This window comes from Herpailurus yagouaroundi, unplaced genomic scaffold (assembly GCF_014898765.1).
Source record: "Herpailurus yagouaroundi ecotype Mexico unplaced genomic scaffold, PumYag 166, whole genome shotgun sequence".
In the NCBI taxonomy this organism is placed as follows: domain Eukaryota; kingdom Metazoa; phylum Chordata; class Mammalia; order Carnivora; family Felidae; genus Herpailurus; species Herpailurus yagouaroundi.
The window spans coordinates 5,978,323-5,993,699 of record NW_024412407.1 but is presented as its reverse complement, the minus strand read 5'-3'; the positions used below and the strand labels follow the sequence as shown (position 1 = coordinate 5,993,699).

Here is a 15,377-nt window from a genome sequence, read left to right as displayed (position 1 = left end):
CCCCCCCCCCCCCGCACCACACTACTGCCTCATGGTAACCAGTAACCATACAGTTTAATTTGTGGGAGCAGAAGTATGCAGATATGCTGAAGAGTAGCTCTCAGCTGCAACTGAAATGTTGCAGGCATCTTTTAATGTTTTTCAGAGGAAATGAAGAACATTAATTTGCCTAGCAGGCCTATTCAGTGGATCTTCTACTATTTATAATATTGAGTTATTCACATTTTATGTTCTAAAATACCTCAAGGGAAAAAAAAATCAAGACATTCAAGGATCTTATGGGATACCTGGATGGCTCAGTCCATTAAGCGTCCAATTCTTGATTTTAGTTCAGGTCAATGATCTCATGGTTCGTGAAATTAAGCCCCACATCAGTCTCTGAGCTGACAGTATGGAGCCTGCTTGGGACTCTCTTTCCTTCTCTTTCTGCCCCTTCCCCTCTCACCCTCCCTCACTCATGCACTCTCTTTCAAAATAAATAAACATTAAAAAAAAAAAGATGAAAATGTTTATTTATTTTTAAGAGAGAGAGAGAGCCTGAGTGGGGGAGAGGCAGAGAGGGAGGGAGACAGAGGATCCAAAGTGGGCTCTGTGCTGAGAGCAGAGAGCCTGTTGAGGGGCTCGAACTCACAAACCATGAGCTCATGACCTGGGCTGAAGTTGGACGCTTAACCAGCTGAGTCACTCAGGTGCCCCAGAAATTAAGGAATCTTAAAGAATTAATTACTAATAGACACTTAGATAACTTTGTCTTGGACCAAGTTGGAGATTCCTGAATGTTTGCCAAATTCACTATGTGAGCTGAACTAGCATGTAGGAGAGGGATAGATTAGAGCTCCCTTTCCAGGTGTAGCTTAGCTTCTTAGAATTCCTTGTGCCAAAGATGATGGTTCCTAGCAAAAACTGACAAAATACCCTGAAATTCACATAGAAATTCAGAGGACTCGGAATAATCAAAGCAACATTGAAAAATAACATTGTTGGAGAACATACTTCCCAATTTCAAATCTTCTACAAAGCCACACTAATCAAGACAATGTGATACTGCCATAAGGATTGACATATAGATAGATCAATAGAATAGAATTGAGATCTAGAAATAAACCCTTACACTTGTGATCAATAGACTTTCAACAAGAATGCCAAGACAATTTAATAGGAAAATAATTATTTTTTCAACAAATGATGCAGCAAAAACTGGAAATTCACTTGCAAGAGAATGAAATTGGACTCCACATCACACCATATACAAAAGTTAACTCAGAATGGATCATAGACATAAATACAAGAGGTAAAACTTTAAACTGTTGAAAGAAAAATCTTCATGACCTTAGATCAGGCAGTGGTTTCTAAGATATGATACCAAAAGCGTAAGTGACAGAAAGATAGATAAATTGGATTTCATCAAAATGAAAAAAAAAATGTTGTACTTCAAAGGATGCCATCAAGAAAGTGGAAAGTTTGTGAGTTTTTTTGGTAAATGTTTGGATTACAAGACAAATATAAAATAAATAAGTATAAACCTATATTAAGTCAATGATCACAAGAGAAAAACTTGCTAAACATGAAAAACTTGCATGAAAAAAAGTCTGTGAGTGCAATTTTGATAGGAAGTTTTTTCAAAAGTTTAAGTTATAATTCCATTTTTTAAAACATGAAAAGCAATGAAAACTATTCTATCACACTAACACAAAACTGATAAAATAATATAAAGCATACTATAGAATATAGTACAAAAGAGGAACCCATGGACCAATGTAAGTATAAATGGACAAATCCCACTGACAGATCAAATTCAAGAATGTATTAAAGATAGTCATCTACCACCAGGTAGGGCTTATTCCAGTAATACAATGATGACTTAATATTGGAAAAGATTGATATATCATACCTATGTCAAATTAAAAAGATATGTACAACTATCTCACTAGGAACTAAAAAGGCATTTGATATTTTTTTTTAAATTTTTTTTTCAACATTTATTTATTTTTGGGACAGAGAGAGACAGAGCATGAACGGGGGAGGGGCAGAGAGAGAGGGAGACACAGAATCGGAAACAGGCTCCAGGCTCCGAGCCATCAGCCCAGAGCCTGACGCGGGGCTCGAACTCACGGACCGCGAGATCGTGACCTGGCTGAAGTCGGATGCTCAACCGACTGCGCCACCCAGGCGCCCCTATATTTTTTAAAGTTTATTTATTTTGAGAGAGAGAGAGTACTGTGTGTGCATAAGCAGGGGAAAGGCAGAGAGAGGGAGAGAGAGAATCCCAAGGAGGCTCCACACAGTCAATGCAGAGCCAGAGACAGACCTGATCTCACACAGCATGAGATCATGACCTGAGCCAAAATCAAGAGTGGGCCGCTTAGCCAACTGAGCCACCCAGGCACGCCAAAGCATTTGATATATTTTTTTAAGATTTTTTTTTAATGTCTATTTATTTTTGAGAGAGAGGGAGAGAAAGCACAAGCAGGGGAGGGACAGAGGGAGACACAGAATCTGAAGGAAGCTTCAGGCTCTGCACTGTCAGTGCAGAGACTGACACAGGGTCAAACCCGCAAACTGTAAGATCATGACCTGAGCCACCCAGGTGCCCCAGGCATTTGACATTTTTAAATTTTTGCTTAATGTTTATTTTTGAGAGAGAGAGAGAGGGCATGAGCAGGGATGGGCAAAGAGAGAGGGAGACACAGAATCCAAAGCAGGCTCCAGACTCTGAGCTGTCAACACAGGGCCCAATGCAGGGCTTGAATTCACAAACTATGAGATCGTGACCTGAGCTGAAGTCAGACACTCAACGGACTGAACCACCCAAGTGCCCCTTGATATTTTTTAAAAAACTTTTTGTAGGGATGCCTGGGTGGCTCAGTTGGTTAAGTGTCCAACTTTGGCTCAGGTCATATGTCACGGTACCTGAGTTTGAGCTCCACATTGGGCTCTCAACACAGATCCTGCTTTGGATCCTCTGTCCCCCAACTGCACCTTCTCTCTCTCTTTCTCAAAAATAAACATTTAAAAAACACACTTTGTAAATTAAGAATGAAAGCATAATAAAGACCTCCCACATCACATCCTACATAAAAATAAATTCCAGATGGATTAAAGAGCTAAATCTATAAAAGTATAGAAACATTAGAGGAAATAATATTTGTACAATCTTAGGATGGTCTTGGAAAACTTTTTTCATAGGACATAAAGCCTAGAAGCCTAAGAAGATTGACAAAAATTCGTACTAAACAAAAAATTGTAAATTGTGTAACAAAAGACATTAAAGTTAAAAAGAGATTGAGAGAAAATATTGGCCATACAAAGATGTGTGTATATATGAATATATACATATATACATACATATCCTCATGTGTATAACTCATATACATAATAATATTCAGAATATATAAAAAGCTCCCAAGTAAAGCACCGATCCAGACTCCCCTTCTCATCTAACATCAAATATTTATTTATTGGGAACTGATTGTGCCAAGTACTGTGTTAAACACTGGAAATACAACAGTGACTAATAGACAATAAGTAAATAAACAAGATGTTCACAGATTATAACAAGTGCTAGGGAGGAAATAAGGGGAGGGTAATGCAATAGATCAGAAGTTATAAACTGCTGACTAGAGGCCAGACTCAGCTTGCATTGCTCTTTTCTTCAAAAAATTTGGACCAACATTTAAAAGTTAGGAGATTAAGGGGTGCCTGGGTGGCTCCCACTTCAGTTCAGGTTATGATTTCACAGTTTGTGAGTTCAAACTCCATATTGGTTCTCTGTATTTAGTGCAGAGCCCACTTTGGATCCTCTGTCTCCCTCTCTCTCTGCCCCTCCCCGACTCGAGTGTGCATTCTCTCTCTCTCAAAAATAAATAAACATTTAAAAAAATAAATGAAAATAAAATAAAAGATTTTATGTAAAATCCACATTCTTGCCTCTTAAAAAATTAGAACTGGCCACACTGGCCTTAAATTCCCATGTAACCACAAACAGCCAGAGCAAATAGCAGCTGCCTTGTTAGATGGGACAGGTTTCTTATTCAATTTGCTTTACTCATAAACATCTGTCTGGCTCTTATAGGCAACTGAGTTTGCAGATCTCAAAATGGAGAATAAGTTTATTTATTTTGAGAGAGAGAAAAAGCATGAGAAGGGGGCAGAGAAGAGGGGGAGAGAGAGAAAAAATCCCAAGCAGGTTCTGCACTGTCAACGTGGAGCCCAATGTGGGGCTCAACCTCACATACTGTGAGATCATGACCTGAGCTGAAGTAGGATGCTCAGCCGACTGAGCCACCCAGGTGCCCCTTTTATTTTTAAAGGTTATTTATTGGAGAGGCCCACTTTATTAAACAAAGTAATCCAGGAGGTAATGTCTGAGCAACACCCTGAAGAATCAGAACAACCCAGCCTTGTGTAGAGCTGAGGCTAGAGCTTTATCTTCATAGAAAATTTTAAAATCTAGAAGCAATTCAAGGCCAAAACTATAACAAAGCACCTGCACCCACTTTGATCACAGACTGCTCTCACTGCATCCCAGCCAGAAGCCTGTAACCCATCTCCCACTTCTGACAAGCTGTTTTAATAAATCATGCACAGGGGCGCCTGGGTGGCACAGTCGGTTAAGCGTCCGACTTCAGCCAGGTCACGATCTCGCCGTCCGTGAGTTCGAGCCCCGCGTCAGGCTCTGGGCTGATGGCTCGGAGCCTGGAGCCTGTTTCCGATTCTGTGTCTCCCTCTCTCTCTGCCCCTCCCCCGTTCATGCTCTGTCTCTCTCTGTCCCAAAAATAAATAAAAACATTGAAAAAAAAATTAAAAAAAAAAAATAAATCATGCACATCCTGAAATATCTATGCACTCTGCCCATCATTCATGACCTCATAATTAAAGGAAACTTAGAACAATATTTCTGGCACTACTACCCTTTCCACAATGACATTCAGGCAACGTGGTTGAAGCCATGGCTTCAACCATGTCATTCAGATTTCTACCTAAAATTCCATTTAGTAGAAAATATGTTCTATTTCTATCATTTCCTTGAAGCCTTTTGAGCTGTCTCAGAGCTGAAGTGTGGGCCCACGTGGCCAAGGTCTGGGGCACACTAGGCTGACTAGGAGCTTAGTATAAGGCTGTGAAACTCCAGGAAGTAGGAGTGTTGAGCTCCAGGGAAACCTATCAGGACAAAGGTTCATGTATTTGGCTCTCCTCCGAGGACATTTAGTCTTTCTAGAATGATTAGTACTGTAACCGCAAACCTCAGGTGGGCACTCAGGACTGCCTGACAATCCTATTATATTTCTCTAGTCATTCCCCTACTCCTCAAGGCAATTATTTCACATCTCTTCCTCCTCAAGTCTCTAAAACCCCTCTCCCATCCTCATTCTGAGCTGATAACGTCTTTGCTTCTTGTTTCACTAAGAAAATAGAAGCAATCAGAAGAGACTTTCCATCATCACATCTAACATTCCACTGCATCTGTAACTTCCCTCTAGCACAGTGAGTGAAATGACTCCATTTGTGCACTGGATCTCATCCCTTCTCACCTACTCAAGGATTTTGCTCCTGAAATTATCTCCCTCTCCTTCAGTTTTCCTCCTCCTAAATAAATCATTTCCATAAAGTATCCAAATATTCTGCAACCTTTTGCAGGAGGGTGGGGGGGAAGGAAGGAAAGACCCTCCCTTGACCCTGAAAATATTATTCCCATTTCTTTCTCCACCATTCTCTCCTCCTTCCCACCCCTGATTATACCACAACTCCTAGAAAGAGTAGTTTGTACTCATCAGCTAGAGAAAAACAACCATGCTGATAGGCCTCACTTTAAATTCATAATCACTAAACTCAAGTGGGCCTTTATGGCTGCCCAGAAGTCAGACTACATTTCCTTGTTCCATGTACTGTCTCCTGGAGGCCTCTTCATACCTTCTCTTTCCTCAGACCTCCAACACTTCCTCCTCTAGCTTCACTTTCAGATAATGACTTGTTTTCTATTTCACAGTTTTCATTGCAAAAACAGAAGCAAGTAGATTATTTCTTACAACCTCACACAAACCACATCTATCCATCTACGTGCGTCTGTGTCCATATCTGTCTTGTAATGAATGAACGGTCCACACACCTATTAAGACCAACCCCTCCACTTGTGCATCAGAGCCCATCTTTTTGCCTGTTCAAGGACACTACTCCAATACTATTTGCACTCGATCGCATCAATTTTTCTGTCCCTGGTCATTCCTATCTGCATACATGCATGCTACAATTTCTTCCATCTTAAAGCCCTATATTTCCTATTTCCCTGCTCCCTATACGGAAAAATTCCTCAAGAAAGTTGTCTGGTCTTGCTGACTCCATTTCTTCTCCTTCCATTCTCTTTTTTATTTTTTCTATTTTTTTTAATGTTTGTTTATTTTTGAGACAGAGAAAGAGAGCGCAAGCAGAGGAGGGGCAGAGAGAGAGGGAGACACAGAATCTGAAGCATGCACAGTTTCCAAGCTATCAGCACAGAGCCTGATGCGGGGCTCAACCCCCGAACCATGAGATCACAACCTGAGCTGAAGTCCAATGCTTAACCTACTGAGCCACTCAGACGCCCCTCCATTCTCTGAACTCATGCCAGTCAGGCTCTTGCCCCAATCATTCCACTGAAACTGCTTGTATCTAGTCACCAATGTTCATATCCACTTACCATGTTGCTGTTCTCTTAGCTCTCATCTTGTTTAACACATCAACAGAAGAGTGCAAGAGGGCTCAGATCATCCTGACTCCTGGTACTGCTGAGGCTGCTTGCAGTATATGGTCCGCTGGGAGAGGTTTGAGCCTGTGGACCACCATAATGGGGAACTTGCCCCATTTGTTTCTATTATTCAAAAACTGGTTTGGGAAATTAACAAGGAAGGGGCAGGAAGAGTATGGATAAGACACAACATTGTATTTGGCTGTTAGCAAGCCTACATCTACCTTGCTTGCCCCAGTCTTCCTAATCCCGACTGATATGTCCATTAATTCAAGAACCCACAGTTCCTGACTCTGCTCCCCCTTAGTTCCACAATCCAAACAATCTTGCAGGACTGATTTGTAATCCTCACCTGTCTTTAGAATGATTATCTAGCTGATTTCACCATGTCAACACATTCACTCAAGTGGCTTGACCCTTTTCTGTTCACCTGCACTAGCACTTGAGCCTGTTCTCCATGCTCAAATTAACCACACTCTTAACCTTGCCTATCACCTAGGGCTTTAACAGCAACCATAAAAATGAACCTATTAATATTAAAACTTCTAATACTCTTATTATAAGGATATTTTTAAGTCATTCACAATTTTTCTTTAAAGAAAGATAGGGTTTTTTTTTTCTCCTGTAGGTGTGACTGTATTAACATTCTACTCAAAAGGGCCCACTCAAGCTTTCCTTATTATAGTCATAATGGAAACTCATAGAGGTGAGTCAACACATGTAACCAAATATTCTGCGAGTCTCTGCCTCCTTCCTTTTCCCTCTTGATAAAGAACTAAAATACAAAAACCAAAGGGATGTGGGGAGCATACTTAGGTCTATCCTTGACTTCATAACTCAGTTTTATCAGGTATCCAGAGTTGTTCATGTTCAGGGGGCTAACTCACACTAAGCAAATTCAGAATGCCTCAGTTTCCTTGCCTGTAAATGGAGATAATGCCTTATAGATCTGTTGTGCAGATTAAATGAAATGAAATAATGTATGTAATACACATAAGACCTAGCACACAAAACTGTACAATAGATGACTGGAGGAAAAGTTATAAACTGTAATATATGTTAGTATATACATGTGGAATACATACTTTTCCTATGACCAAAATATCTTTGTTTACTTCTTGAGACATACTTGCCAGGATAGGGTATCTGGAAAGCAATATTTTTAACTATTAAGTTTCCTTGAGAAGCAAAAACAACTGGCTGGCTTCAAAGGATTTTTCATCCAGTTACAGCTATCCGCACAAGAGCACCCCTCACCAGTGACCAGAACTCACATGTCCACCAATCAGTAGATTCCTGCCCTCCCAGATTCATTCTTCCTAATCCTAATACTGGTGGCCCCTGCAGTTTCGGTCCAGCTTCCAGAATTTGTTCACCTCATGTGCTGGTCTCTTGGAATGCCTAAGTTTTCCCTTCTCTGTTCTCCCCTGGGGAGCATGACCCTATATCTGCCCTTTGCTTTGCAGACTCTATCTCACCACCTGCTTTGAACTCTGCTCTCCTGTCTAAGCTTCATACCTGAGGAGTCCTCTTAGTCCAGAGTTTCATTGTCTTGAATTCAGACGAATTAACTTTTATTTGGCCCTTTGATGAGGCAACTCCGTTGTCCTGTTGCATGAAAACCCAATGTCAGTCTAAACCTCATCATAACACAAATCTACACTCAGGACATTTCCCACTGATAGGAGTCTCAGAGGCAAGTTGATGGGAGTGGTGGTAGGAAGAGATTATTGTTGTTTTTGTCTTGAGACAAATGACAGTTCCCTGCCAGACTTTAGCAACTGCCCTCTAGCCAGACACAGTGACGTACAAGCTCCACACATCTTCCTCCACTGCTGCTTTTATCATTCCTCTTCCCAGAGGAATTCACTGAGTACTCAGAGCTGCTCTCCCAATTCTTTTTTTTTTTTTTTTATGTTTGTTTATTTTTGGGAGACAGAGAAAGAACTTGAGTTGGGGAGGGGCAGAGAGAGAGGGAGACAATTCGAAGCAGGCTCCGTGCTGTCAGTACAAAGCCCAATGTGGGGCTAGAACCCATGAACTGAGAGATCATGACCTGAGCCAAAATCAAGAGTCAAAAACTTAACCAACTGAGCCACCTGGGCTCCCATCTAAATAATCTCTCCAAAGAAAGAGTAAGCCTCAAATGCATGGTAAAAGCTGAGCACTTCTCACTTGCATTCTCATTTTCTGGATCCTGTCAGAGGATATTAGATGATTTTCCCCACCCTGGCTGGAATGTTCTTGCTCAGTCTTCTAGGTCTTCTGATCTTTCCCAACTGCCTGTTTGGTGGTGACCCACCTGTTAGGAGACAGCTGGGGATGCCATTCTTAGATTCCAGCAGAGGGCACTGTAGTTCTGGCTTTTCAAATGGGAGTTTGAATGGCACAATTCAGCCAAGAATGAATCGCCCAAAGCCTCTAAAACCCCTCTGCCTTTCGAAATGTATAAATTTACTGAAGTTAGAGAAATGTTGCTTGGAGGCACATGGGTGGCTCAGTCAGTTAAGTGTCTGACTCTTGATTTCACCTCAGGTCATCATCTCACAGTTGTCAGAGCGAGCCCCGTGTCAGGCTCCGCACTGGGCCTGGGTGTGGAGCCTGCTTAAGGTTTTCTCTCCCTCTCCCTCTGCTCCTCCCCTGCCCCCACCCTCCCCACCATGTGCGCACGCTCTCTGAAAAAGATTTTTAAAAATAATAAAGGAAATGTATCTTGGAAACAACCCATACATCTTGTAGCTGCTATAGACCATCATCCCCTATCTACCTGAAACTAGAGAAGATACTCAGGCTACTCATAACTACAATCTGCCAAAGCCTAAGAAGGAGGCACCTCCAAGGTGGGTGACTATGTCTGTATAGCAGCAGATAGGCCACTTTTTCTATGGGACCACAGCCTTTCCCCACTGGTTTTCTGCACTGGCACTGGTCCAGTCTACTGCAGAGTGGCCAACCAGGTTCAATCCTCTGCTTCCCCAATGCCGGTCATAGGAAATGATACTCCACATTTCAGTGGAGCTCAAGGAGGCAGGGATCTGCCTTTAGAATGAGATAATGAGATCATGTGCCAACCCAACTCAACACTGGCCCCAGGGTGAGCAGATACCTTTGACAGGACCCCCACTGAGCTGTACACAAGGGACCCCAACAAGAGTCCAGTTTTATCAGTTTGTGTTTTCCCTTAGTCCTTTGTTTTGCCTGGAAGCCCTGAATAGATGATTTCAAGAACAGGTTAGTGTGGTGGTTAACAGCCTGGGCTCTGGATCCAAAATACTGAGTTATATTCATGTCTCTGCCATATGCTAATTTAGTGAACTTGGGCAAATTAGTAAACTTCTCCGGGACTCTTTTCCCCCATTTGTAAAATAAGATAATAATAGTACCTACCTCTTATAGTTGTGCCGAGCACATTCGTTATTCATTTGGTTTACTGTTATCATCTCTAGAAGATCCATGTAGTCCCTTTTACATCAGCAGTCTGCAGCCAGCTGTAGGTCTGTTATCCCATATCCCATCTACTTCCCCTGTGTTCAGAATCCTGAACAAATGCACGACTTTGAGGAAGATATTTTTGGACATGGAAGCAAAGGAACTGCCCCCATATGTAAAATGTGCCCGGTTCCCTGGTCTTATACTCCTGTCCACTTCCTCCCAATGCACTGACAATGTTCTTGTGTCAATGAAGACAATAAATCAAGATGGTCTTCCAAACACTTCAAATTGCCTTCAGCCAATTTCAGTCTATGTTATTGCTTCAGCCAACTTCAAGGTATTAATGCCCAGAATCTGATAGGAAATCCTAGATAGGAGTCATTTTATGTAAAATACCACAACATTTTCTCTCAAACTGATCTGTGAATTTCTAGTCAGGGTGCTGTTACTGTGCTTACAGCAATACCAACTTGCAAGTAATGTGTGTTAGATATTATCACCACTATGTACTAAGCATCTGGAATGGTCAAGCAAGTATCCTAACCTACAAGTCAGAATTCTAGCAGCCATTGAGATAGACCCATTCTAAAAATTCTTCAACCTGAAAACATTGTGGCCAGTCACTCCCAGTTCCAACTAACCGGAGGCAATGGGCAAAGTAATGGATAACAGTGGCCCTATGCAGCCTGTAGTATTGAGAAACCTGCAACAATAATTTGGGTAAGTGGAGGATCCATCCAAGTACTTTTGCACCACCCCAATGTCCTTCATGATACTTTCAAAGTATAAGATGTGGCCTTATGGAAACTCCCAATTTATGGCCCAGTTCTAGAAGAAACCATCAGGGCCTTTTGTATCTATTTACCACCAAAAACTATATGGAGCGTAGTATTAACTGGGGGGATGAAGAACCTCTGTTACACTACCAACAAAATGATGGGTTCATCTACTCTGCCACAGTGTAGTTTGCTTATAAAGAACTCATTGCCTCCCTCCACCTCAACATGCCCATTCACAGTAGCTGTGGCATGATTTTTACCTACAGCTCACCACCCTTCACCCCACATGGCTTCCAAAAGTTGGCAGCTGGGGGAAATTATGGGTTACCAAAAATATCTTCCAGTTTGCCAAAAACCCCATCCAAAGAGTATGCCAGCTGGTGCTTGATTCAGGAGGAAGGCATCCAAATGAGAGATACTGTCCAGCACACCTCCAAACACACAGTAACCACTTATATGGAAAGCTGGGAGCCTGCTACTTGGAAACTGAGATTAAATAGAGAACATGACCTGGCTGTACCCTTAAGGACAATCAGTCTGAGACCTCAGGACCAGGTAAAGAGCTCCTACCATTACCTGCACCCAGACCAATAATTACTCTCAGTCAAGGTCCCTTTGCCCACTAGGAATATGGTCTTGCTCTTTCTCCTCAGTCCACATGTACTTGGCCACAGACATTCTGGCACCCCCACCTTTCCCAAAGTCAAATGACACTATTTCCAGGAACTGGCCCCTCATCGTGGTAATCTGTGATGAAGTACAAATCAGCCCCCAGGTTCAATTCAGGCTTGGAATTCAGAATTCAATATTCTGTCACCTGTCCAAATCCTCAATTGGCAAAGGAGGGGATTCAAACAGTGCATCACTCTGGTGGTATCATTCTCAGAGAATGTGAAAGAAGATTTCCACCAGAGAGCAAAAGTTGGGGAGGAAGGACAGAAACGAATGAATGGGGTCAAGCCAGAATGAAGGGGAAAGCAGGAGCCAGGGAAAAACTCCAGAAGACAGGTAGCATCCCCACTCTGTACCAGAGGTGCATCAGCGATCACAATTTCTGGAGAGAATGGCTTCCAGTTCCTGACAAGCTCAGGAGTCTGAGATGCAAGCCAAATCTAGCCTATTTAAGCAGAACATGAATTTATTTAAAAAATATTGGCGGGATAATATCAAAAAGCTTCTGCACAGCAAAGGAAACAATCAACAAAATGAAAAGGCAGCCCACAGAATGAGAGGAGACCATTGTAAACTGTATATTTGATAAAGGATTAATATTCAAACTAAATTCCTGTAACTCAATAGAAAAAAAAATCTGATTTAAAAACTGACATAAGATTGGAGTAGACATTTATCCAAAGAAGACACATGTATAGCCAACAGGTATATGAAAAGATGCTCAACATCACTAATCTTTAGAGAATTGCAAATTAAAATTACAATGAGGGGTGCATAGTGGCTCAGTCGGTTTGTGTCTGACTTTGGCTCAGGTCATGATCTCGTGGTTTGTGGGTTTAAACCCCGCATCAGGTTCTGTGCTGACAGCTCAGAGCCTGGAGCCTGCTTTGGATTTTGTGTCTCCTCTCTCTGCCCCTCCCTGTTCTCTCTCCTCTCTCTCTCAAAAAAATTTTTTTTAATTTTTTTTTTAAAGACTTTGGAGGCTTTTTTTTTTTTAACATTTATTTATTTTTTGAGACAGAGAGAGACAGAGCATGAACGGGGGGAGGGCCAGAGAGAGACGGAGACACAGCATCCGAAGCAGGCTCCAGGCTCTGAGCTGTCAGCACAGAGCCTGATGCGGGGCTCGAACTCACGGACCGTGAGATCGTGACCTGAGCGAAGTCAGACGCTCAACCGACTGAGCCACCCAGGCGCCCCTCTCTCAAAAATAAACAAACATTTAAAAAAATTACAATGATATATCACCTCACACCTGTAAAAGTGGCTGTTATTTCAAAAGGGGGGTGGGTGGTGCCTGGGTGGCTCAGTTGGTTAAGCATCTGACTCTTGATTTTGATTTGTGAGTTCTACCCCCACACCAGGCTCCATGCTGACAATGTGGATCCTGCTTGGGATTCTCTCTCCCCCTCTCTCTGCCCCTTCCCTGCTCTCTCTCTCTCTAAATAAGTAAACTTTTAAAAAGAAATAACATGTTGGTGAGGATGTGGAGAAAAGGGGGGGAACATTTGTATACTGTTCATGGGAATGTAAATTGGTGCAGTGCGTGGAAAACAGTACAGAGGTTCCTTAAAAAAGTAAAAGTAAATCCTATTTCTGGGTATATACACAAAGGAATTGAAATTATGGTCTCAAAGAGATATCTGCACTTTGATGTTCATTACCGCATCATTCACAATAACCAAGACATGGAAGCAACATAAATGTCCATCAATACACAAATGGATAAAGAAAATATGATCACACACACACACACACACACACACACACACACACACGGTGCATGAATATTATTCAGCCTTTAAAAAGAAGAAAGTTCTGCCATTTGCAACAACATGAGTGAACCTGGAAGACATGCTAGGTGAAATAAGCCAACAAGGGACAAATACTATATGATATCACTTACGTGAAAAATCTAAAATAATCAAACTTACAGAGGCAGAGACTAGAATGGTGGTTGCCAGAGGCTGGGGGTAGGGATAAGTGGAGGGGTGGTAGTCAAAGGGTGCAAAGTCTCAGTTATATAAGTCCTAAGGGCACCTGGGTGGCTCAGTCAGTTGAGTATCCAACTCATGATTTCGGCTCAGGTCATGATCTCGATGGTGAGATCGGGCTCAGCACTGAGTGTAGAACCTGCTTGGGATGTTTTCTCTCTCACACATACACAAAATAAATAAACATTAAAAAAAAGATGTTATTTAAAAAAGGTAAGTCCTAGAGATTTGTACAGATAGAACCTACGGTTAATACTGTATTATATACTAAAATTTTCCTAAAAGCATAGATCTCCTGTTAAATGTTCTTATCACAAAATAAATTACAATAAAGAGGGCAGGAGGGAATTTTTGGAGGGGATGGATAAGGTTTACGGCATAGATTGCAGCGATGGTTTCACAGGTGTCTACTTACCTCCAAACTCATTCAGTTATACATATTAAATATATACAACTACTTTTACATCAATTTTACAATAAAGTAATTTCTTTAAAAAGAATATCAGTAAGTGCATAGAGCTGTAAAAGGCACAGAGAACCAAGTTTGGTGGCTAATAACCAGAAAGAATGTTCAGAATCATGCTGCAGACCTGGCTGGCATAGACACTGCTGCATTCAGTACTGTAGCAGACACTGCAGACACCAAGGACACTGGGCTCTGGATGCTGCTGCTAGAAAGAAGAGGTAGCTTCGCTGCTGCAACTTCCCATTAGTAGAAAAAGACTTTACACAGCCCCTGCTTCTTTGCAGCCTCATCTTTGATTCCGAATCTGAGGCAGATGTGTTTGGCCTAGCTAAAACTCTTTGCCTATGGCACCTTAGTCCATCTGGGCTGCTATCACAGAACGCCATAGACTGGGTAGCTTATCAACAACAGAAATGTATTTCTCACAGTTTTGGAGTTTGGAAGTGCAAGAGCACTGTGCCAGCCTGGTCAGGAAGAGGGCCTTCTTTCAGGTTGCAGACTTCTCATTGTGCCCTCATGTGGTGGAAGGGGAGACCTCTCTGAGGACTTTTTTAGAAGGGCACCAATTCCATTCTTAAGGGCTCTACCCTTATGACCTAATCACCTCCTAAAGACCCCACTTACAAATACTATCACCTTGAGAATTAGGTTTTCGACATAGGAGTTTAGGGGAGACACAAACATTTAGACCTGGGTAAGGAAGTTCTGGTCTTTTCAGCCTCCATAGTGCGATTCCAGTTTTGCCTCAGAGAGGATTCCTAACCCCCCATAAGAATGCTAGGTCTATACTGCCCTACTCTAGGGGCGTCTGGGTGGCTCAGTCACTTGGGTGTCTAACTTCGGCTCAGGTCATGATCTTGCAGTCCGTCTGTTCAAGCCCTACGTCTGTCTCTGTGCTGACAGCTCAGAGCCTGGAGCCTGCTTCAGATTCTGTCTCCTGCTCTCTGTCCCTCCCCACTCGCACTGTCTCTCTCAAAAATAAAATAAAAACATAAAATATATACTGCCCTACTCTACCATACCTTACCTTACCCTACCCTACTCTCTACCACTTTTCTAGCCCCTTCCCTGCCCCTCTCCATTTTGCCAAGCACAAATCAGGCTCTAAATCAATAGCAAGCTGAAACCTCTCTCATACTTCTATCTTCTACACACTTGCTATCCTGCTGCCTGGAATGCTCTTCTTGATACCACTATGTCCCATGGACTCCTTCTTATCCTCCAAGACTTAGCTCAAACATAACTTTCCCTATTAGACCAGTTAAAGCTCTTCAAATATGCCAATCCCAGGAAATAGGTGTCCATCCAGATAA

At 42.1% G+C, this 15,377-nt stretch overlaps 1 protein-coding gene across 2 annotated transcripts in view; it reads left to right on the top strand.

Moving 5' to 3' along the window:
• Window positions 1–15,377, top strand: part of SPMIP11 (sperm microtubule inner protein 11) — a 28,759-nt gene that overhangs the window by 10,548 nt on the left and 2,834 nt on the right. The gene's annotated exons all lie outside the window — the stretch shown is intronic.